The 24,122-nt window shown below is 43.2% G+C and overlaps 1 protein-coding gene across 9 annotated transcripts in view; it reads right to left on the bottom strand.

The window, feature by feature from the left end:
• The window catches only part of LOC127517012 (zinc finger protein 91-like), a 68,664-nt gene extending 67,304 nt beyond the window's left edge, over window positions 1-1,360 (bottom strand). For 3 of the 9 annotated variants that reach the window (XM_051902047.1, XM_051902044.1, XM_051902049.1), the window contains exon 1: window positions 177-1,359. The gene's annotated coding sequence lies outside the window, so the exon portion shown is untranslated. Of the gene's footprint in view, window positions 1-176 lie in introns of all 9 variants that reach the window. The other 6 variants (XM_051902038.1, XM_051902039.1, XM_051902041.1 and 3 more) reach the window with 3 other exon arrangements.
• Between the last annotated feature and the right edge of the window lie 22,762 nt (window positions 1,361-24,122).

The raw sequence follows: 24,122 nt of genomic DNA, 5'->3' as shown, positions 1-24,122 counted from the left end.
ATATATACAGTCTATTCTGAGACATGTGGTCAGATGTGATGCGCATGTTAAAACCTTACAACATGTGGAAACATTTTCACGTCCTCCACATGTTAGTAACGCGTTTTCCACATTTTGTAGCACATGTGGTGACATGTTGTCCACATAATCGGAAAATAGTATTTTTTTTTACTCACCCCAGATGATCATCTTTGAAGCGATCAGACCCCAGACAGTAGTTATCTTCTTTTGCTATCTTCTTCTACTTTTGTGGCAACTTATGGTGCGTTGTCACCACCTAGTGGACTGGAGCGGGAAAACACACTGCTTTTCCACAGTGCAGACAGAGATAAAGGCGGCAAAGAAAGATCTTTAAAATATATAAAAGGTATTTATTTATTTATTTTTAAAGTGCTTAATTCTGTCTGATATTCTGCTATTCACTCGTAATCAGCGGAAGAAATTAAGCTTTATTTAGGGCAAAAATGACAAAATAATGCAACTGTAGAAATGTCCTATTTGGAGGCATATTTAACAATTTATTCTGCAAAGAGATCAGTTTCCAGCTGTTCCAATACTTCTCCCATGCTTCATGTAGAATAAAACAACAGAACTGTACAAAAGTACTTCTTATTTCTCCATGTTTAAAATGTTTTCTATGAGGCGTGTCCAAAGCTTTAACTCTGCACCTGATTGTAAAGTAACCTTAGTAAGATTGTGCTCCTTTTTTATTTCTTGTAACATATTATTAGTGCCCTTAGTTATAAAAATACGTAAATGAATCGGCACTAACATTTAAAATGTTGCGGTCAAAGAAAGAAGATACAATCAAAAACAGTAATATTGAAAAAAGTTATTACAGACTTCTATTTGAATACATTGTAAAATTTGATTTATTTCTGTGAACACATTTTTCAGCATCATTACTCCAGTCTTCAGTGTCACATGATCCTTCAGAAATCATTTTAATATGATGATTTGAAAATAAGAAATCATTTTAATATCACTTCCCTTCAAGAAAAAATACTGACCCCAAACTTTAGAACGATTCACACACACACACACACACACAACTCCAGTGAGAAGTTATTAACCTCTGCGATTCAAGATGTACTACTTACAATTTATTACAGATAATAGTGTTTCCATGTCTGAGCAGAGAAGCAAACTGACTGAAACTCTTCCCGCACTGATCACACGTTTCTCTCCAGTGTGGATCCTCTCATGAGTTTTCAGGTTTCCCGACTGGTTGAATCTCTTGTCGCAGTCTGAACACTTGAACGGTTTCTCTCCAGTGTGGATATTCTGGTGCACTTTTAGTTCACTATTTGTGATAAATGACTTCCCGCACTCGCTGCATATGTGATTCTTCACACCGCTGTGTCTTTTCTGGTGTACTATTAATGAACACAAGTGTGGCTTTTCCTGTAAATGAACTTTCAGGTGCTTCTTCAGGGATAATGCTGTAAGAAATGATTTGCAGCACTGATAGCAGCTGAATAGTCTTTCTCCAGAGTGAGAACGCAGATGTGATTTAAGATATTTCGCCTGCGTGAACCTCTTTTCACACTGACGGCATGCAAAAGGCCGCTCTCCGATGTGGATGCTCATGTGGATCTTAAAGGTTTTCCTATCAGAGAAACTATTTCCACAGTTAATACATTCATAGGGTCTCTCTCCAGTGTGGATCCTCATGTGGTTTCCCTAATATTTGAAACTCTTCCCACAATAATCACATATGAACAGCTTCTCTCCAGTATAAACTCTCATGTGAACCCAGAGATTTTGTTTGAATATTATTTTGTTTGGATATATTTAATTGTTAAACACTTTCCACACTGAGAGCAGCTGAAAGACTTCTTGAAAACCTTTTTTTTCTCCAGTTTTGACACGATGTTTCTCCTCCACTTCATTCAGTTGATCATTCTCGTTGTTCTCATCCATCAGGTCTGAAATTAAAGAAACACAGAAGTTCTCAGTAAATCATAAAAACAGTTCAAGAGATTTGTTCAACTGCTATACAAGATTATGATGATTTTAATGCATATGTTTCCTGTATTTGTTTTTTTCCTTAATGGAAAAGGTGTAACTAGAGTCTATGTGGAAGAGAGGGGGTACGCAGAAGGATGGTAAACACCTCAGGGGGTATGCCACTCTAAAAAGTTTGGGAACCACTGGTTTAGAGCTTACACACACAATGTGTAACTACAAGTCAAGCTGCAATACCAAACAGGGCCACATGGAGTATGGAAGAATTTGGGTAGCAATATGTAAAATGGCAATGCATTACTGTATTTAAATTTACATTTTCCATACCATATGTGCAATGTTTGGAGCAAAATTATCATTTAAATTCAATAATATAATTTACATTTGCTATTTCCTATACTATTTTTAACATATAATTTAAACATATTTTAACACTTTATGTGTTGCAAAATTAAAATGAAAATGTATTACAGAAATGATGTACATATGTTTAACATGTTCAAGCAGAAATTGTAGCAAAATATTTTTCTTAATGCATTTACACTCACAGTTAAGACACTCACGATTGCATTTTCATTAAATGTCCCACAATAAATGTAGCAAAATTCAATGTGGATTTGAAAATGCATTCGGAGCCGATCATGTCCCTGCCCCGCCCTGTCAATCACTGCGTCAAGGCGGGGCCAGGTGTTGGAAACATGGCGGCAGCAGAGCTATGAAGAGCAAGGCATAAACTGGCAGATGAAGTAGAGCAAGAACAGAGAAATGTCAATGTTCCTGAAGATTATGCCCGTTCGTCAGTGATGGAACCAGTACGTCATTAGAAGCATAGATATTTATGGTTAGAACACCTCACAGAGAACGAGAGTTACGTATGTGACTGCGGTTCTATGAGTTCTGGATGACCACCAGAGGCAGTGCTTCACACTGGATATTATCTCTCATTGCAAATGCATAGGTCGAGTTTAATACCAACAAAGTCCCTCGTGACCAGGATGACTCGGGGTGCTCCCCTATTTAACCATGTGACTTCCTGCAGACTGTCCCTACGGAATCTTCTTGCCCTGACAAAAAGTTCTGGTGGTCATCCAGAACTCATAGAACCGTAGTTTCATACGTAACTCTCATTCTATTTCATTCTTCCTGAACGTGCTTCACACTGGATGACTTATAACAACAAGGTCACGAGGAGGTCCTGCTTATCCTTAAGAGGAAGTTGAGGGTCCAGATAGGACAGCTGCTTCAAAAGTATCAGAAGCAGCCACATCAACCCTGTAGTATCTGGAAAAGGTATTTGTTGATTATGTTGATTCACAGATATCACATAGAGGGACACCTTTTAGTGCAGCCCAAGATGTTGAAATGCCCCCAGTCGAATAGCATCTCACCCCCAATGGCACTGGATAATTATTAGATTTGTAAGCATGGGTGATAACCTCAACTACTCAGTGCGACAATTTCTGCTTTGAGAGGGGCTGACGTCTTTTTGGCCCCTCATAACAGAGAAAAAGTTGGTCTGATTGCCAAAAAACTTCTGTGACCATCAGATAGCCCCGGAGAGCTCTTACTGGGCACAAAAGTCTGCTTCCACTTTCTAAAATTGGTTCAAATGGGGGCAATATAAGAGATTTTAGGACTAGGCTCAGGTCCCATGAGGGCACCCAAGTGGACCGAGGAGGGCGCAGTCATTGAGCACCTCTAAGAAACTGAGAAACCAAGGCATGAGTCCCCAATGGCTGACCATCTATTCGCACATGATATGCTGAAACTGCAGCCACATGACTCTTATGGTAGAAGCTGCCTTATTATTTTCTAACAGTGACTGCAGAAAACGTTAAACCAGGGGAACAGGGCAGTGCTTTGGGGCCACTGCATGCTCTCTGCACCAATCAGTGAAAAGCTTCCGTCGATAGGCATAAGCACCCCTGGTAGAAGGCGCTCTAGAGTTCAATATGGTGTTCTGCACCTCACAATCGGAGACTCTAAAAAGTGGTTCTGGCCAAACACAGAGGTGCAGGCGGTCTGGATTCGGGTGCCAAATCTGACCCTCCAACTGATGGAGGAGATCTATTCTCCTGGGAAGGCTCCAGAGATCCCCCTCTAGGAGCTTGTACAGCATTGGAAACCAAGGTCTCCCTGGCCAGTTCGGCGATACTAACAGCAGCCTGTGGTGTCCTTGAAGGACCCTGTGAACAGTCACCAAGATCAATGGTATTGGGGGAAAGGCATAAAGTAACCAATTTAGCCATGCGTGGGCTAGAGCATCCTGCCCCAGCGGACTGGATTTATCCGCTAGTGAGAACCAGAGACGGCAATGGCTCGATATCGCTGAGGCGAAGTGGTCCATCCTCCACCCTGCCAAACCGCTGCCATATCATCTCTACCACCTCTGGGTTGAGCCTCCACTCCCCCGATGGAGGTCTGTGGTGCAACAAGAAATCTGCCACCACGTTTGACACCCCTGGAATGTGCATTGCTCATGCTTGCAAACCGAGGGAAGGCCCAAGTCAGCAGTTCCTATGATACCTGAAGGGATTGGATGGACCTCGTGCCCCCTTGATGGTTGATGTGATAAACCACTGATGTGTTGTCGGACCTGACGAGAATGTGCCTGCCCTTCAAAAATGGTGCAAAGTGCTTCAGAGCCAGCGGCACTGCTGGAAGTTCCAGGGTATTTATACTCTCGCTCTTTTCCTGGGGGTTCCATTGTCCTCTGACTGCTCTGTTTTTGTCAGACTGCCCCCCAGACTGTAAGAGAGGCATCAGACTGGACTACCTCCCTTCAAGAGGGAATCACGCCCAGAGCAACCCCCTTGGTCAGATACAACCTCCTCCACCATGACTTCAAGGCCAGAAGGCATCGTTCTGTAATCTTCATCCACCTGTTCTTGTGCCAACTGGGATTCAAGTGGAGACTGTTCACCCATTTCTGAAAGGGACGGAGTGAAAGGAGGCCTAACGGTATGACAGCAGCTGCTGCCGCCAACATACCCATGAGCCTGAGGATGCACCTGAACGGAAGTCTGGCCTGCCTTTGAAACCATTGGAGGAGGAGCAGTATATTAGCAGCTGTGCTGATGGCGAGGCTTTCATTACTTGTGAGTCCAGCATGACACTTATGAACCCCACAGACTGATTTGGGGTTAGCTGGCTCTTGCTGAAATTCACAGAAAGGCCCAGTCGAGTAATATGTGAAAGCAGCTGTGTGATTTCCAGCACTGCCTGCTCCTGCGAGTGGGAGAAAAGGAGTAGGTCGTCCAAGTACGGAAGCACCTGTAGTTCCTGCAGCTTGGATTGGAGCCAGTGCCGCAGCCAGTCAATGTGGAATGTCTTCTTTTATTTGTATACAGTAACAACAAAACGTTGTGCTTTTTGCAAAATAAAGAATACGCGAGGCGCAGCCTCTCTTTGAATGAAGTCCATTCTGATAGTCCTCAGAAAATGAACTGTAACTTAGTGAATACTAATCACACAAACATGAGACATATGTCTAAAGAAATGATGAAATGTCAGGTTTTAAGGCATGTAAGTCAAATCGAAAACAAATATTCTCTGTTTATGTAATCTATGTTTGAAAAGAGAGAGATGTCAGTTGTTCACGAGTCAGCTCATTATACACTAATGTGGCCACGAACACGGAGCTTGCGCGCTATTCAGATGCAAATTCTGAGGCGATCAATGCAACAGAGAGTGAACGCCCACAAGCTTAGTCAGATTCATGTGCATCGTTTTGAGACGCAGTGAGGAATAATTCTGGAAGAATTAGGATTTAACACTTTCAATTTCATTTTGATCGAGGATCAACTTGATCAAGCCGATGATTGTGAAATTTGATTTATTCTTAAGTTATAAGATATAAAGTTAGACGATAAGTTAGACAATAGACTTTAAGTTAGATGATATTGTGTCTGTGAATATTAAACCGCAAAAATATGAATCCTGCAAGTTTTGTGTGTCTCAGTGTGAATTAACTGGACGCAGGAAAGTGTTTTTTTTTTTCTTTTTTTTTTCTCCAGTGCAGAAACTCCAAATGCCAGGTATGTGATGTTCACATACATCTTTGAACAGGATTTATTTCCAGGTAAAACTGTGTACTCAAAATTGACTCTCATTTATATAGTTAACTATATTCTAAATAAACTACAAACAAAAATTATTTATTTCTTTTGTCATTGCATTCTTTCTTAGTTCACTCAGTCATATTTCTCACTGAAAGGCTCATTATGCGGCTCATTAGGGGCATGGTCTTAATCTCCTCAGGTGTGAATCACAGCATTATTCATACATTATTATGAAGCAAAAACTCTAGACTAAAATATACAGTTCCCAAAAGTATGTGTTTTGAGGCCTACTGAAGTCTACTATAAATTATATCATTTACTCACCCTCATGTCATTACAAACCTGTGTGACTTTCTTCTGTGGACCACAAAAGAAGATATTCCAAAAAATAAGTCAATGGAGTCCAACGTTCACTTAAAATATCTTCTTTTTGTTCCACAGAAGAAATCATACCGGATTAGAATGACATGAAGGTGGGAAAATAATGACAGAATTTTCATATTTGATTGAACTATCCCTTTAATTACTCCTTTTTTTCTACAATCAGTAAGTAAACTAATCAAGAGTTCACAGATCTAATAAAGACAGGACGACCTCAGAACTGCAGGGAAATTAAGTATGTTATCAAAGGTAAATAATGAATGTTAGTCTGTAGATACTCTAATATGAGATCCAGATCACAACTGATGACCAGCTGCTATCTGTATTTACAGTCTGACATTAAACACTGCAGGATGAACACATTTTTAAATGCAGTAAATTCATCCAGCCTCAAGAGGGGGCCATCTCACCTCTAGAACTTGAAAAACTCATGTAGCAAAACATGTTACAGCTACACAACTAACTTACTGGAAGGGTTTTAAGAACAATAAAGGCTTATACACAAAAGTGACACAAATTGTGATGAGATTGAATCTATGACTCTTATTATGCTGATATGGTTGGAATGACTGGTTGGCTGGTTTTAGCTGGTTGATCAGCCTGACCATCTTAGATCGGACTGACCATGTAAAGAAGTGGCCAAAACTCCTCTAAAACCAGCCTGCTAAACCAGCTGTGATCAGGTTGTGTCACAGACACGCCAGGCTCCACAGTCACCCAATCACAGCGCACTCCCTCACCAGGATACTAATCACCCACACCTGCCACGCATCAGCATCATTACCAGCAGCACTACAAAAGACACAGCAGCACACACAGTCACTGTCCGGTCTCGTTAATGCATACTCACCTGCTATGCTTACCTTAAGGACTCCCTTGAAGAATACTCACCTGTCTCCAGCGTTCTCCTCATCTCCCAGTGTTCTCCTCGTCTCCCGTGAGTGTCTCAGTGTCTGGTCTGCTCCTCGTCTGCCCGCCATCCACGATCCCTGGAAGTAACAAGACAAGTATCAGCTCTTCAGCCTCATCTGCCACGAACTGCATCAGCCACTACTCACCTGCACTCTGCTCACGCTCTCTGATTGTTCAATAAACCTGGTTTATATTCCATCAGTGTCTCCGTCTCCTTCTATGTGTAACAGAAGACCGGACCATAACCGCCTGAACAGCCAGAATGAGCGCTCCGGATCCATTTCAAGATTTAGTGGATGCACTTCGTCGCACACTCCCCAGCACTCCCACGACAACATCGCCAGCGCACACTTCCGCATTCCCCGCCGCTTCTCCTTCACCACCAGCGGTCGCCAGTCCCATGGCCAAACCGGCGTCCTTCTCTGGTTCGGCGGAGGATTGCAACGGATTCCTGCTGCAGTGTTCGCTGGTCCTGGAGATGCAACCGCACTTGTATCCCACCGAAAGCTCAAAAGTGGCGTTTATAATCTCTCAACTTGACGGAAAAGCTCTTCGCTGGGCTGAGCCACTCTGGTCACAGAAAAACCCCATTGTTCAGTCTCTGTCGAGTTTCATAACTCATTTCAAAGAAGTTTTTGGAAGACCTGCCTGGGATTCATCTGTGAGTGAGAGATTATATCAATTAAAACAAGGTTCCATGTCTGTAACTGATTATGCTCTCCAGTTTAGAACCCTTGCTGCATCAAGTGGTTGAAACGAACAAGCCTTGACCACCACTTACCGTCAATGTCTGGACCCCCGTGTGATGTTGCATCTCGCTGCATACGAGGACTCCATCGGGCTTGAATGGTTTATCCAACTCTCCAACAGATTTGCCACTCGTATGCAGGGCCAGCCACTTTTCCCATCCATCCTCCACCGTCCAGAATCCGTCAGCTCCCCAGAACCAGCCAACGATCCCATGCAAATAGAAAATTCTCGTCTTTCATCAGCTGAGCAGCAGAGGTGGCTGACCCAGAACCTCTGCTTATACTGTGGTCAAGCTGGGCAATACATTGCTGAATGCCCCACTCGCCCAGTACGACCCATGGTGAGTGTTATCATGCCTACGCTGAATAAGATGAAACCACTTACCATTGTTGTCAACCTTACTGCTGCCAATTTCTGTCTTCCAGTTAATGCTCTCCTCGACTCTGGGTCAGCCGGAAATTTCATCTCTGGAGCCCTCTGCCGCCAGCTTCAACTCAAAACCACGATCACGCTGAAAGTCTACCAAATCCACTCGATGACAGGAAGACCCCTACGTCAAGTGCGCTACAGTGTCGGTCCTATTCAACTCCAGATCGGCATCCTTCACGTAGAGGAAATCCACCTGCTGGTTCTGGAGGACTCAACCGCTGACGTGATTTTAGGGCGCCCCTGGTTGGAGCAGCACAACCCCATCATCTCCTGGAGGACAGGAGAAATCCTGAAGTGGGGTAACCAATGTTTCAATGACTGTTTCCCTGAGTTCCCTGTTCCAAGTTTTCCGCGTTCTGAGAAAGTTCAAGTCTGTGCTACGTCTGTGGAAAGTCCCCTTGAAAATTGTTCTACAGACATTCCTAAATGTTACTCAAACTTCAGCAACGTCTTCTGTCCGAAGAAGGCCTCCACGCTGCCTCCACACCGGCCATGGGACTGCGCCATTGATCTGATTCCCGGTCAGCCAGTGCCCAGAGGGAAAATCTATTCCCTCTCCATCCCGGAGGAGAAGGCCATGGAGGACTACATCACGAAGCTCTATCCCAAGGCTACATACGTCCATCTGCTTCCCCTGCTGCTTCCAGCTTCTTTTTTGTGGCGAAGAAGGACGGAGGCTTGAGGCCCTGCATAGATTATAGAGCTTTAAATAAAATCACCGTCAAATTCAGATACCCACTTCCTCTCGTCCCATCAGCGCTGGAACATCTCCGAGATGCCACTGTGTTCACCAAGTTGGACCTCCGCAGCGCCTACAACCTCATCCGAATACGTGAGGGGGACGAATGGAAGACAGCTTTTGTGACCCCTACCGGTCACTACGAGTATCTTGTGATGCCCTATGGACTCGTCAAAGCCCCCTCCATATTTCAGGACTTTATGCATGAGGTGTTCCGGGAGTTCCTGCACAAGTCAGTTCTGGTTTACATCGACGACATCTTGATCTACTCCCGGTGTAGTAGGCATCCGGATGGACGAGAGGAAGGTCTCCGCTATCAAAGACTGGCCCATCCCCACATCCGTCAAAGAACTGCAAAGATTCCTGGGTTTCGCTAATTTCAACAGAAGATTCATCCACAACTACAGTACCATCACTGCTCCTCTCACAAACCTGTTACACAGTAAGCCCAAGTCTCTGTCCTGGACCCCAGCCGCCACTCAAGCCTTCGACACCCTAAGGAAGCATTCACCTCCGCTCCCCTCCTGGTCCATCCCGACCCAGATACACCCTTCGTCGTCGAAGTTGATGCTTCCACCACAGGAGTGGGAGCAGTCCTCTCCCAGCAGCAGGGGGACCCCAGTAGACTTCACCCATGTGCCTTCTTCTCCCGCAAACTCAACCCGGCGGAGGTAAACTACGACATTGGGAACAGGGAGCTTCTTGCCATCAAGCTCGCCCTGGAGGAGTGGAGGCATTGGCTCGGGGGGCCCAACATCCATTCGTGGTTCTGACGGACCATAAAAACCTGGAGTACCTGCGGGACGCCAAAAGGTTAAACCCACGTCAACCAAGATGGGCTCTCTCTTTCACTAGATTCAATTTCATGATCTCCTACCGACCAGGATCAAAGAACGTAAAAGCTGATGCTCTTTCTCGCATTCATGGACCTGATGAGAGCACTGAAGATCCAGAGCCCATACTCCCTGAGAAACTCTTCGTGAACCCTATTGTCTGGTCAGAAGAGATCCTGCCCGAGTCCAATGCCTCCACCAACACCCCGCCGGGTTGCCCCCAAGGTTTGCAGTACATCACCCGGACACAGCGCACTCCCCTCATCCACGCATCACACACGTCACTGGGCACTGGCCACCCAGGGGTCAATGAAACCCTCTCGCTGTTAAAACAACGCTTCTGGTGGCCGAACATGGCAGCTGACGTCAGGAGGTACGTGCAAGGGTGCAGGGAATGTGCCATCTCGAAAAGTCCACTCTATCTTTCCTCCTGGAAATTACAACCTCTGCCCGTTCTGCCCGGGGGCTTAATGTCACAGACAAGCCAGGCTCCACAGTCACCCAATCACAGCGCACTCCCTCACCAGAATACTAATCACCCACACCTGCCACGCATCAGCATCATTACCAGCAGCACTACAAAAGACACAGCAGCACACACAGTCACTGTCCGGTCTCGTTAATGCATACTCACCTGCTATGCTTACCTTAAGGACTCCCTTGAAGAATACTCACCTGTCTCCAGCGTTCTCCTCTTCTCCCAGTGTTCTCCTCGTCTCCCGGGAGTGTCTCAGTGTCTGGTCTGCTCCTCGTCTGCCCGCCATCCACGATCCCTGGAAGTAACAAGACAAGTATCAGCTCTTCAACCTCATCTGCCACGAACTGCATCAGCCACTACTCACCTGCACTCTGCTCAGGCTCTCTGATTGTTCAATAAACCTGGTTTATATTCCATCAGTGTCTCCGTCCCCTTCTGTGTGTAACAGGTTGGAAGACCAGCTCAGATTTGTCTGGTTTAACTGTGTTATTTTCAGCAGGAATATACTTTACTGGATGTCTAAAACTACTAACCAGAGAACAGGACAGTAAACATGAATGACAGGAATGAAAGTGAGGCTGTGAAAGAATGAACTACATTGTGTTCGGGTGGATTGTACTGTAGTTTCACAACATGGCAATAGTTTATCTGATTAAACATCTTTCCAATAAAACTTTCAGTTGTCAAAAGCTCCATGAAACAGTTTTGAAAATTGTAAAAATGTCACGTGATCTATGACCTTTATAGATTGTGTGCCATTGTAAAGACTGCAGGTCAAATTTAAACTAAAGTTTTGTAGTGCTTGTGTTGAAACAGGCGGGAGTGTTTGGTTACCGATGGATTTTACTTGACTGGGGATGTAGGGAAATAAACAGGGATTGTTTTACAGGGAACTAAATAGACCTGTATTGCAGGTTCTCATAATGAAACACACCGTATATGGAGATCATCATGACATTTTGTGCTTGTACTGAAGTGTGTTTTTCATAGATTTTCAAAGTTCATTCACAAAGTTCTCAAAGTCCAGTGATTAAAAGCTCCTATAAAGGGATTGGACTAAAGATAAAACAATAGATAAACTGCAGACCTCTGATTATGTTGAACTCCAGTGAACACAAATTATATTGTATATAGCCTCACATTTAAGAAGCGTTCACACTGACAGTGATTAAATGAAGTGTTCCTGGAGCTTTGTACTTTTGGTAAATCAGTAGTACGGAATGCTAGTAACATCAGGCTTGAATTCCCTTTGAACAAATGCACTCTAAAAAAACACTGGGTTAAAAACAACCCAGTTTGGCTTGTTTTCAACCCAAGGGCTGGGTGAATATAGGACAGAACACATGTTGGGTTAATTTTACCCAGCATAATGGGTTGATTCATTTTTACTATAATAGGCCTACTAGCTTTTTTTTTTTTTTACTTACATGAATTAATGTTTACGGAATAACTTAAATCCTCTAAACTTTTTTTTAAAATAGGCTACTTAACACAACCACTGGTTTGCATGATAATTCCTATATTTTCAATCCTATTTTATAGTATAGCATATTTTATATAGTTTTTGAATACATATTGCTACATTTAAGCTCGTTTAACAAATATTAGAAGTAAAAATTAAACATTTAGAAGTAATTCAAGTGTAATGGACCAGTCTCTGTTGTCCTGTTTCCATCGTAACGGCGCTGGATCTCGTGCCGGAGATGGCTCGCGTTCGGCGGGGGAACTGATAACTTTAGACCGGCGCCTGCGTTTCACTCGTAGCCAAAAAATGCTGTGACTGACTCCATAACCCGTCCATAAATAATCAGTGTACAATTCTGGGAACATATTTTAACATTTTGAGTATTTTATATTCTGTATATTTTTCAATAAAATCATAACATTTTATGCAAGGCATCAGGCATTTCCATCACGCGAAAAGACCGACGCGACACTCGTTTAGGTGACTCACATCGCGCCCCTGTATGTTGCTTCGCATAAAATTAAACGATATAAAACACAAACCTGTATTTTACCGAAGACATGCACCAATTTGACGGAGCTGCACTGCTCTCTCCTGAAGAGGGCGCAAAAAGCCCGTGATAAATAACTCAACCCCTGGGTTGTTACGTCTGACCCAGGATGTAATAACCCATCAATAAAATTCCGTCAATTCAATTTGATGGAATTTTACTATTAATTGAAATGCGTAAATCTTGAAAAAAGGTTTTTTGAAAATGATAATAGACCTTAGTTCAGACAGTACCATATTTAATTTTTTGCATGCATGAAAAACAAGGTTGTGAGTGACTGATTTACACTGTGTTTGATTATAATGTTGTTTAGGATGAGGAAGAGGTAAATGAATATAAAGGAAGGACAGCAATGATCTATCTGCTGATTACAGGAAGTGCTCAGAAAAAAATTACTGGGGTTTTGTATGAAGTGCTTGTGTTGAAACAGAGACTGTTTACTGATGGATCAAATGATGGTTAGTGTGACTGGGCTGGAGTAGGGATGTTTTTGTTCTGGGATTTTAGAGGAAATCATAAACATACCTGTATTACAGGTTTTCAATGGGACACGTGTCATGAGTCATATAGTGTCACAATCTTCATATTTGTAAATGTCAGATTTTGTTGGATAATGGTTTGAATCTTACTGTGGACAGTGAAAAGGAGGGGAAAAGGGATTGAAAAGGATGATGAGGGTGGTCTAAGCTGGTTTCTGATCTCACTGGATTATAATGCTGAGATTCCAGTGATGTTAAAGTCAAACTTGTGCTGGTAGAAATCGTTCGCTGGACCTGAGAGAGAACTGATGAACTCTTCAACCAAATGCTCCAGAAGCTCCTCAATGTCAGCTAGAAAACAGAAAACAAACACACACAAATCCCAAAGAATAAACCAGATATCACTGATTAGCTTTACCAGGGGTTTAGTTACGGTCTCTGGCAATCTCCTTCCAGCTTAATGCTCTTCAGATGTTTTGTGATGTGTCTGTCGATGGCTCACAGAAGCTTCTGGAAGGTTCCCCATCAATAATGTCCCACATCACTGAGAAACAGAACACACACACCTCATTTATACATGCTGAGAAACACATTATGTGCCAAATGTTCATTAAAGTTAACAAAGTACTGTTGTAGAAATGAAGCATTGTTAATTCCCCGTGATAGTGAGAGAGAATGATGGATCTGGGTTTGCTGAATGGAGTCTTTTGTTCCACAGAAGAAAGTTGATAACTGCTTTGGATAAAATCATCTTACATTTTTATTCTACTTACCTGAAGTAGAATAAGAATCTGTTCTCCAAAAACCTACCTGAATTTATTCTGTTAGCATGAGAGCCATTGTGAGGGAATGAAATATTTGCAGTGAAATGCAGTTTCTTTTCCCTTTTACGTTCATACCAATGAAATTAATCAGCATGAGTAAAAAACCACATCAAACACTGACTGCTGTCCAAACGCGTTTGAGTTACAGCACCAGGACTGAATCAACCACCATTAGAAGGTGATTTCCAAGCCGAATTGGATCTTTAAGACGATAGATGAAAGATGACGATGCAAGCTGAAAGATCTTCTCTCTTCTGTTGAACTTTAGCGATACTGAAGTTTGTCCAAATGGCTGTAGTTTCTGATGCCAGTTTCCAGACGGCCGCTGTCAACTGGACCGCTCCATAGAAGTGTCACGTATTCGAGTGAATAAAAACACACAAAAAAAAGTGTCACTTTTTTTTTTTTTTTATTTCAAATTAAGTCATAGTCATTGGTTATAGTCAAACCATCTCTGCACTTGAAGGAGAGAATCTTGGCACTTCTCTGAGGTTGAGGAAGTGTAGCAATCTGCGGGCCTCTGAAACCAACTCGAGCACACCTAAACCTATTTGACACACAGTTGAACCCAGGTGTATCCAGCTAAACCCAGCTGAGAATAATTCAGCCAATTTATATATACCTGAACCAGTTTGGTATATAGAGAAAATGAGCTTGCATGTTGTCCAACGAAGTTGTGCCGGTGGGTTCACTGTGGTGGTTGATTCAGGTGAAGCAAAAGACATGCTGACGGAGACTGAATACGACTGGCTTCCTTGGAGTTGAGTATCTCGATCCGTCTGTGCACCTGTTTCAGCGTGTCCTCTCGTGCCCGCACCTTGGAAAAGAGTATCTTGATCCGTCTGTGCGCCCGCCGTGCCTCGTTGGAGAGTATCTTGATCTGTCTGTGCGCCCGTTTCAGCGTGTCCTCTCGCGCCCGCACCTTGGAAAAGAGTATCTTGATCCGTCTGTGCGCCCGCCGTGCCTCGTTGGAGAGTATCTTGATCTGTCTGTGCGCCCGCCGTGCCTCGTTGGAGAGTATCTTGATCTGTCTGTGCGCCCGCCGTGCCTCGTTGGAGAGTATCTTGATCTGTCTGTGCGCCCGCCGTGCCTCGTTGGAGAGTATCTTGATCTGTCTGTGCGCCCGCCGTGCCTCGTTGGAGAGTATCTTGATCTGTCTGTGCGCCCGTTTCAGCGTGTCCTCTCGCGCCCGCACCTTGGAAAAGAGTATCTTGATCCGTCTGTGCGCCCGCCGTGCCTCGTTGGAGAGTATCTTGATCCGTCTGTGCGCCCGCCGTGCCTCGTTGGAGAGTATCTTGATCCGTCTGTGCGCCCGTTTCAGCGTGTCCTCTCGCGCCCGCGCCTTGGAAAAGAGTATCTCGATCCGTCTGTATGCGCGTTTCAGCGTGTCCCCTCGCGCCTCGGGGGAGAGTATCTCGATGATCTTGATCCGTCTGTGTCATTGGAGCAGTGAGGCTCGGTACGTCTGTTGAGGCGGCGATGTAGTATTTATCGGTATACGAGTGGCTTCCTTCTCCCTCTCGACACCTGCCTGAAATGAGAGCGCACAAGCTGCTTCAGTGCTTATAAAGACAGAGCGCATTTAGGCCACGCCTCTACCTGTTTGTAACGCGCTGCGCACAGTCACGCCACACAGGACGCGGAATGCGCTGCGCTCGCACTGGGTTCAGCGCAGCCCTTCAGATACAAAGTGATTTGCGTTACGATGGCCAGAGCAACCCGAAGTGGATCCAACTAAGTGGATCTTTAAGACGACGGATGACAGACGACGATGCAAGCTGAAAGATCTTCTCTCTTCTGTTGAACTTCAGCGATACTGAAGTTTGTCCAAACGGTTTCCAGACGGCCGCTGTGAACTGCACCAGAGAAGTGTCACGTATTTGAGTAAATAAAAACACACAAAAAAGTGTCACTATTTTTTTTTTTTTTTTTGAAGCAAAGGTGAAGCAAAAGACATGCTGACGAAGATTTAAAACGACTGGCTTCCTTGGAGTTGAGTATCTCGACCCGTCTGTACGCGCGTTTCAGCGTGTCCTCTCGCGTCCGTTTGATAATATATTAAAAAAAATAGTTAAACGATGAAAATAGTTTTTTGCCGTCGAGAGGACACAGCTCTGGAGCATGTGTGCATAAAGAGATAAGGAAAAGACCACACTTAGTTGTAAAAACTTTTATTAAGAATATGTTTTATTAAGTAAAGACACCACACCTGTTGTTGTATTGTTTAATTAAAGTATTTAATTAAATAACAGAAAACCACACTTGGCACAGGAAGCAGCAAAGGAGAAGAGCTCTGAAGCGCCTGCCGTCGGGAAGGCTTAGCACTGGAGCACCTGTGAGGAAGAGGAAGGTTCTCGGTGCAGCGTGGCTATGGGAGCCGCCGCCTTGAAAGAGAGCAGCTCGAAGCCCTCGTTCAGTCAGTTCACCGTCGAGAGGCTGCAGCGGTGGAGTGGCCCTGCATCTCGGTGCGCTTGATTGGTCGGTGCAGCGCGGCTATGCGAGCTGTCGCCTTGAAGGAAAGCAGCTTGAAGCCCTCGATCGGTCGGTCGGTTCACCATCGAGAGGACGCAGCTGGAGCATGCGTGCATAAAAAGACCACACTTTGTTGTAAAAGCTTTTATTAAGAATGTTTTATTAAGTAAAAACACCACACCTGTTGTTGTATTGTTTTATTAAGAAAATTGTTTATGAAGTAAAAACACCACAAATGTTGTTGTGTTGTTTAATTAGTATTTAATTAAATAACAGAAAACCACAGGAGCCAGCAAAGGAGAAGAGCTCTGGAGCACCCGTGAGGAAGAGGAAGGTTCTCAGAGTGGCTATGCGAGTCGCCGCCTTGAAAGAGAGCAGCTCGAAGCCCTCGTTCAGTCAGTTCACCATCGAGAGGCTGCAGCTGTGGAGTGGCCCTGCATCTCGGTGCGCTTGATTGGTCGGTGCAGCGCGGCTATGTGAGCTGCCGCCTTGAAGGAAAGCAGCTTGAAGCCCTCGGTCGGTCGGTTCACTTGAAAATAATATCAAACATGTGGCATATTGAATGTGAAAGTTGTGTTAAGAATTCAGCCACAGCTGAAAAGAATAACTCAACTAAAGATTAATGACCATCTGGATAATTGTGAAAATTCAGAGATTTTCAAAGTTTATTCACAAAGTTCTCAAAGTCCAGTGATTAAAAGCTCCTATAAAGGGATTAGACTAAAGATAAAACAATAGATAAACTGCAGACCTCTGATTATGTTGAACTCCAGTGAACACAAATTATATTGTATATAGCCTCACATTTAAGAAGCGTTCACACTGACAGTGATTAAATGAAGTGTTCCTGGAGCTTTGTACTTTTGGTAAATCGGTAGTACGGAATGCTAGTAACATCAGGCTTGAATTCCCTTTGAACAAATGCACTCTAAAAAAACACTGGGTTAAAAACAACCCAGTTTGGCTTGTTTTCATCCCAAGGGCTGGGTGAATATAGGACAGAACACATGTTGGGTTAATTTTACCCAGCATAATGGGTTGATTCATTTTTACTATAATAGGCCTACTAGATTTTTTTTTTTTACTTACATGAATTAATGTTTACGGAATAACTTAAATCCTCTAAACTTTTTTTTAAAATAGGCTACTTAACACAACCACTGGTTTGCATGATAATTCCTATATTTTCAATCCTATTTTATAGTATAGCATATTTTATATAGTTTTTGAATACATATTGCTACATTTAAGCTCGTTTAACAAATATTAGAAGTAAAAATTAAACATTTAGAAGTAATTCAAGTGTAATGGACCAGTCTCTGTTGTCCTGTTTCCATCGTAACGGCGCTGGATCTCGTGCCGGAGATGGCTCGCGTTCGGCGGGGGAACTGATAACTTTAGACCGGCGCCTGCGTTTCACTCGTAGCCAAAAAATGCTGTGACTGACTCCATAACCCGTCCATAAATAATCAGTGTACAATTCTGGGAACATATTTTAACATTTTAAGTATTTTATATTCTGTATATTTTTCAATAAAATCATAACATTTTATGCAAGGCATCAGGCATTTCCATCACGCGAAAAGACCGACGCGACACTCGTTTAGGTGACTCACATCGCGCCCCTGTATGTTGCTTCGCATAAAATTAAACGATATAAAACACAAACCTGTATTTTACCGAAGACATGCACCAATTTGACGGAGCTGCACTGCTCTCTCCTGAAGAGGGCGCAAAAAGCCCGTGATAAATAACTCAACCCCTGGGTTGTTACGTCTGACCCAGGATGTAATAACCCATCAATAAAATTCCGTCAATTCAATTTGATGGAATTTTACTATTAATTGAAATGCGTAAATCTTGAAAAAAGGTTTTTTGAAAATGATAATAGACCTTAGTTCAGACAGTACCATATTTAATTTTTTGCATGCATGAAAAACAAGGTTGTGAGTGACTGATTTACACTGTGTTTGATTATAATGTTGTTTAGGATGAGGAAGAGGTAAATGAATATAAAGGAAGGACAGCAATGATCTATCTGCTGATTACAGGAAGTGCTCAGAAAAAAATTACTGGGGTTTTGTATGAAGTGCTTGTGTTGAAACAGAGACTGTTTACTGATGGATCAAATGATGGTTAGTGTGACTGGGCTGGAGTAGGGATGTTTTTGTTCTGGGATTTTAGAGGAAATCATAAACATACCTGTATTACAGGTTTTTAATGGGACACGTGTCATGAGTCATATAGTGTCACAATCTTCATATTTGTAAATGTCAGATTTTGTTGGATAATGGTTTGAATCTTACTGTGGACAGTGAAAAGGAGGGGAAAAGGGATTGAAAAGGATGATGAGGGTGGTCTAAGCTGGTTTCTGATCTCACTGGATTATAATGCTGAGATTCCAGTGATGTTAAAGTCAAACTTGTGCTGGTAGAAATCGTTCGCTGGACCTGAGAGAGAACTGATGAACTCTTCAACCAAATGCTCCAGAAGCTCCTCAATGTCAGCTAGAAAACAGAAAACAAACACACACAAATCCCAAAGAATAAACCAGATATCACTGATTAGCTTTACCAGGGGTTTAGTTACGGTCTCTGGCAATCTCCTTCCAGCTTAATGCTCTTCAGATGTTTTGTGATGTGTCTGTCGATGGCTCACAGAAGCTTCTGGAAGGTTCCCCATCAATAATGTCCCACATCACTGAGAAACAGAACACACACACCTCATTTATACATGCTGAGAAACACATTATGTGCCAAATGTTCATTAAAGTTAACAAAGTACTGTTGTAGAAATGAAGCATTGTTAATTCCCCGTGATAGTGAGAGAGAATGATGGATCTGGGTTTGCTGAATGGAGTCTTTTGTTCCACAGAAGAAAGTTGATAACTGCTTTGGATAAAATCATCTTACATTTTTATTCTACTTACCTGAAGTAGAATAAGAATCTGTTCTCCAAAAACCTACCTGAATTTATTCTGTTAGCATGAGAGCCATTGTGAGGGAATGAAATATTTGCAGTGAAATGCAGTTTCTTTTCCCTTTTACGTTCATACCAATGAAATTAATCAGCATGAGTAAAAAACCACATCAAACACTGACTGCTGTCCAAACGCGTTTGAGTTACAGCACCAGGACTGAATCAACCACCATTAGAAGGTGATTTCCAAGCCGAATTGGATCTTTAAGACGATAGATGAAAGATGACGATGCAAGCTGAAAGATCTTCTCTCTTCTGTTGAACTTTAGCGATACTGAAGTTTGTCCAAATGGCTGTAGTTTCTGATGCCAGTTTCCAGACGGCCGCTGTCAACTGGACCGCTCCATAGAAGTGTCACGTATTCGAGTGAATAAAAACACACAAAAAAAAGTGTCACCTTTTTTTTTTTTTTATTTCAAATTAAGTCATAGTCATTGGTTATAGTCAAACCATCTCTGCACTTGAAGGAGAGAATCTTGGCACTTCTCTGAGGTTGAGGAAGTGTAGCAATCTGCGGGCCTCTGAAACCAACTCGAGCACACCTAAACCTATTTGACACACAGTTGAACCCAGGTGTATCCAGCTAAACCCAGCTGAGAATAATTCAGCCAATTTATATATACCTGAACCAGTTTGGTATATAGAGAAAATGAGCTTGCATGTTGTCCAACGAAGTTGTGCCGGTGGGTTCACTGTGGTGGTTGATTCAGGTGAAGCAAAAGACATGCTGACGGAGACTGAATACGACTGGCTTCCTTGGAGTTGAGTATCTCGATCCGTCTGTGCACCTGTTTCAGCGTGTCCTCTCGTGCCCGCACCTTGGAAAAGAGTATCTTGATCCGTCTGTGCGCCCGCCGTGCCTCGTTGGAGAGTATCTTGATCTGTCTGTGCGCCCGTTTCAGCGTGTCCTCTCGCGCCCGCACCTTGGAAAAGAGTATCTTGATCCGTCTGTGCGCCCGCCGTGCCTCGTTGGAGAGTATCTTGATCTGTCTGTGCGCCCGCCGTGCCTCGTTGGAGAGTATCTTGATCTGTCTGTGCGCCCGCCGTGCCTCGTTGGAGAGTATCTTGATCCGTCTGTGCGCCCGTTTCAGCGTGTCCTCTCGCGCCCGCACCTTGGAAAAGAGTATCTTGATCCGTCTGTGCGCCCGCCGTGCCTCGTTGGAGAGTATCTTGATCTGTCTGTGCGCCCGCCGTGCCTCGTTGGAGAGTATCTTGATCCGTCTGTGCGCCCGTTTCAGCGTGTCCTCTCGCGCCCGCGCCTTGGAAAAGAGTATCTCGATCCGTCTGTATGCGCGTTTCAGCGTGTCCCCTCGCGCCTCGGGGGAGAGTATCTCGATGATCTTGATCCGTCTGTGTCATTGGAGCAGTGAGGCTCGGTACGTCTGTTGAGGCGGCGATGTAGTATTTATCGGTATACGAGTGGCTTCCTTCTCCCTCTCGACACCTGCCTGAAATGAGAGCGCACAAGCTGCTTCAGTGCTTATAAAGACAGAGCGCATTTAGGCCACGCCTCTACCTGTTTGTAACGCGCTGCGCACAGTCACGCCACACAGGACGCGGAATGCGCTGCGCTCGCACTGGGTTCAGCGCAGCCCTTCAGATACAAAGTGATTTGCGTTACGATGGCCAGAGCAACCCGAAGTGGATCCAACTAAGTGGATCTTTAAGACGACGGATGACAGACGACGATGCAAGCTGAAAGATCTTCTCTCTTCTGTTGAACTTCAGCGATACTGAAGTTTGTCCAAACGGTTTCCAGACGGCCGCTGTGAACTGCACCAGAGAAGTGTCACGTATTTGAGTAAATAAAAACACACAAAAAAGTGTCACTATTTTTTTTGAAGCAAAGGTGAAGCAAAAGACATGCTGACGAAGATTTAAAACGACTGGCTTCCTTGGAGTTGAGTATCTCGACCCGTCTGTACGCGCGTTTCAGCGTGTCCTCTCGCGTCCGTTTGATAATATATTTAAAAAAAAATAGTTAAACGATGAAAATAGTTTTTTGCCGTCGAGAGGACACAGCTCTGGAGCATGTGTGCATAAAGAGATAAGGAAAAGACCACACTTAGTTGTAAAAGCTTTTATTAAGAATATGTTTTATTAAGTAAAGACACCACACCTGTTGTTGTATTGTTTAATTAAAGTATTTAATTAAATAACAGAAAACCACACTTGGCACAGGAAGCAGCAAAGGAGAAGAGCTCTGAAGCGCCTGCCGTCGGGAAGGCTTAGCACTGGAGCACCTGTGAGGAAGAGGAAGGTTCTCGGTGCAGCGTGGCTATGCGAGCCGCCGCCTTGAAAGAGAGCAGCTCGAAGCCCTCGTTCAGTCAGTTCACCGTCGAGAGGCTGCAGCGGTGGAGTGGCCCTGCATCTCGGTGCGCTTGATTGGTCGGTGCAGCGCGGCTATGTGAGCTGCCGCCTTGAAGGAAAGCAGCTTGAAGCCCTCGATCGGTCGGTCGGTTCACCATCGAGAGGACACAGCTGGAGCATGTGTGCATGAAAAGACCACACTTTGTTGTAAAAGCTTTTATTAAGAATGTTTTATTAAGTAAAAACATCACACCTGTTGTTGTATTGTTTTATTAAGAAAATTGTTTATGAAGTAAAAACACCACAAATGTTGTTGTGTTGTTTAATTAGTATTTAATTAAATAACAGAAAACCACAGGAGCCAGCAAAGGAGAAGAGCTCTGGAGCACCCGTGAGGAAGAGGAAGGTTCTCAGAGTGGCTATGCGAGTCGCCGCCTTGAAAGAGAGCAGCTCGAAGCCCTCGTTCAGTCAGTTCACCATCGAGAGGCTGCAGCTGTGGAGTGGCCCTGCATCTCGGTGCGCTTGATTGGTCGGTGCAGCGCGGCTATGTGAGCTGCCGCCTTGAAGGAAAGCAGCTTGAAGCCCTCGGTCGGTCGGTTCACTTGAAAATAATATCAAACATGTGGCATATTGAATGTGAAAGTTGTGTTAAGAATTCAGCCACAGCTGAAAAGAATAACTCAACTAAAGATTAATGACCATCTGGATAATTGTGAAAATTCAGAGATTTTCAAAGTTTATTCACAAAGTTCTCAAAGTCCAGTGATTAAAAGCTCCTATAAAGGGATTAGACTAAAGATAAAACAATAGATAAACTGCAGACCTCTGATTATGTTGAACTCCAGTGAACACAAATTATATTGTATATAGCCTCACATTTAAGAAGCGTTCACACTGACAGTGATTAAATGAAGTGTTCCTGGAGCTTTGTACTTTTGGTAAATCGGTAGTACGGAATGCTAGTAACATCAGGCTTGAATTCCCTTTGAACAAATGCACTCTAAAAAAACACTGGGTTAAAAACAACCCAGTTTGGCTTGTTTTCATCCCAAGGGCTGGGTGAATATAGGACAGAACACATGTTGGGTTAATTTTACCCAGCATAATGGGTTGATTCATTTTTACTATAATAGGCCTACTAGCTTTTTTTTTTTTTTTACTTACATGAATTAATGTTTACGGAATAACTTAAATCCTCTAAACTTTTTTTTTAAAATAGGCTACTTAACACAACCACTGGTTTGCATGATAATTCCTATATTTTCAATCCTATTTTATAGTATAGCATATTTTATATAGTTTTTGAATACATATTGCTACATTTAAGCTCGTTTAACAAATATTAGAAGTAAAAATTAAACATTTAGAAGTAATTCAAGTGTAATGGACCAGTCTCTGTTGTCCTGTTTCCATCGTAACGGCGCTGGATCTCGTGCCGGAGATGGCTCGCGTTCGGCGGGGGAACTGATAACTTTAGACCGGCGCCTGCGTTTCACTCGTAGCCAAAAAATGCTGTGACTGACTCCATAACCCGTCCATAAATAATCAGTGTACAATTCTGGGAACATATTTTAACATTTTGAGTATTTTATATTCTGTATATTTTTCAATAAAATCATAACATTTTATGCAAGGCATCAGGCATTTCCATCACGCGAAAAGACCGACGCGACACTCGTTTAGGTGACTCACATCGCGCCCCTGTATGTTGCTTCGCATAAAATTCAACAGATATAAAACACAAACCTGTATCTTACCGAAGACATGCACCAATTTGACGGAGCTGCACTGCTCTCTCCTGAAGAGGGCGCAAAAAGCCCGTGATAAATAACTCAACCCCTGGGTTGTTACATCTGACCCAGGATGTAATAACCCATCAATAAAATTCCGTCAATTCAATTTGATGGAATTTTACTATTAATTGAAATGCGTAAATCTTGAAAAAAGTTTTTTTGAAAATGATAATAGACCTTAGTTCAGACAGTACCATATTTAATTTTTTGCATGCATGAAAAACAAGGTTGTGAGTGACTGATTTACACTGTGTTTGATTATAATGTTGTTTAGGATGAGGAAGAGGTAAATGAATATAAAGGAAGGACAGCAATGATCTATCTGCTGATTACAGGAAATGCTCAGAAAAAAATTACTGGGGTTTTGTATGAAGTGCTTGTGTTGAAACAGAGACTGTTTACTGATGGATCAAATGATGGTTAGTGTGACTGGGCTGGAGTAGGGATGTTTTTGTTCTGGGATTTTAGAGGAAATCATAAACATACCTGTATTACAGGTTTTCAATGGGACACGTGTCATGAGTCATATAGTGTCACAATCTTCATATTTGTAAATGTCAGATTTTGTTGGATAATGGTTTGAATCTTACTGTGGACAGTGAAAAGGAGGGGAAAAGGGATTGAAAAGGATGATGAGGGTGGTCTAAGCTGGTTTCTGATCTCACTGGATTATAATGCTGAGATTCCAGTGATGTTAAA

This window comes from Ctenopharyngodon idella, chromosome 8, assembly GCF_019924925.1.
Source record: "Ctenopharyngodon idella isolate HZGC_01 chromosome 8, HZGC01, whole genome shotgun sequence".
NCBI classification, from domain to species: Eukaryota; Metazoa; Chordata; class Actinopteri; order Cypriniformes; family Xenocyprididae; genus Ctenopharyngodon; species Ctenopharyngodon idella.
Note: the sequence above shows the minus strand (reverse complement) of the source record. Positions and strands in the feature narration are given on the sequence as shown.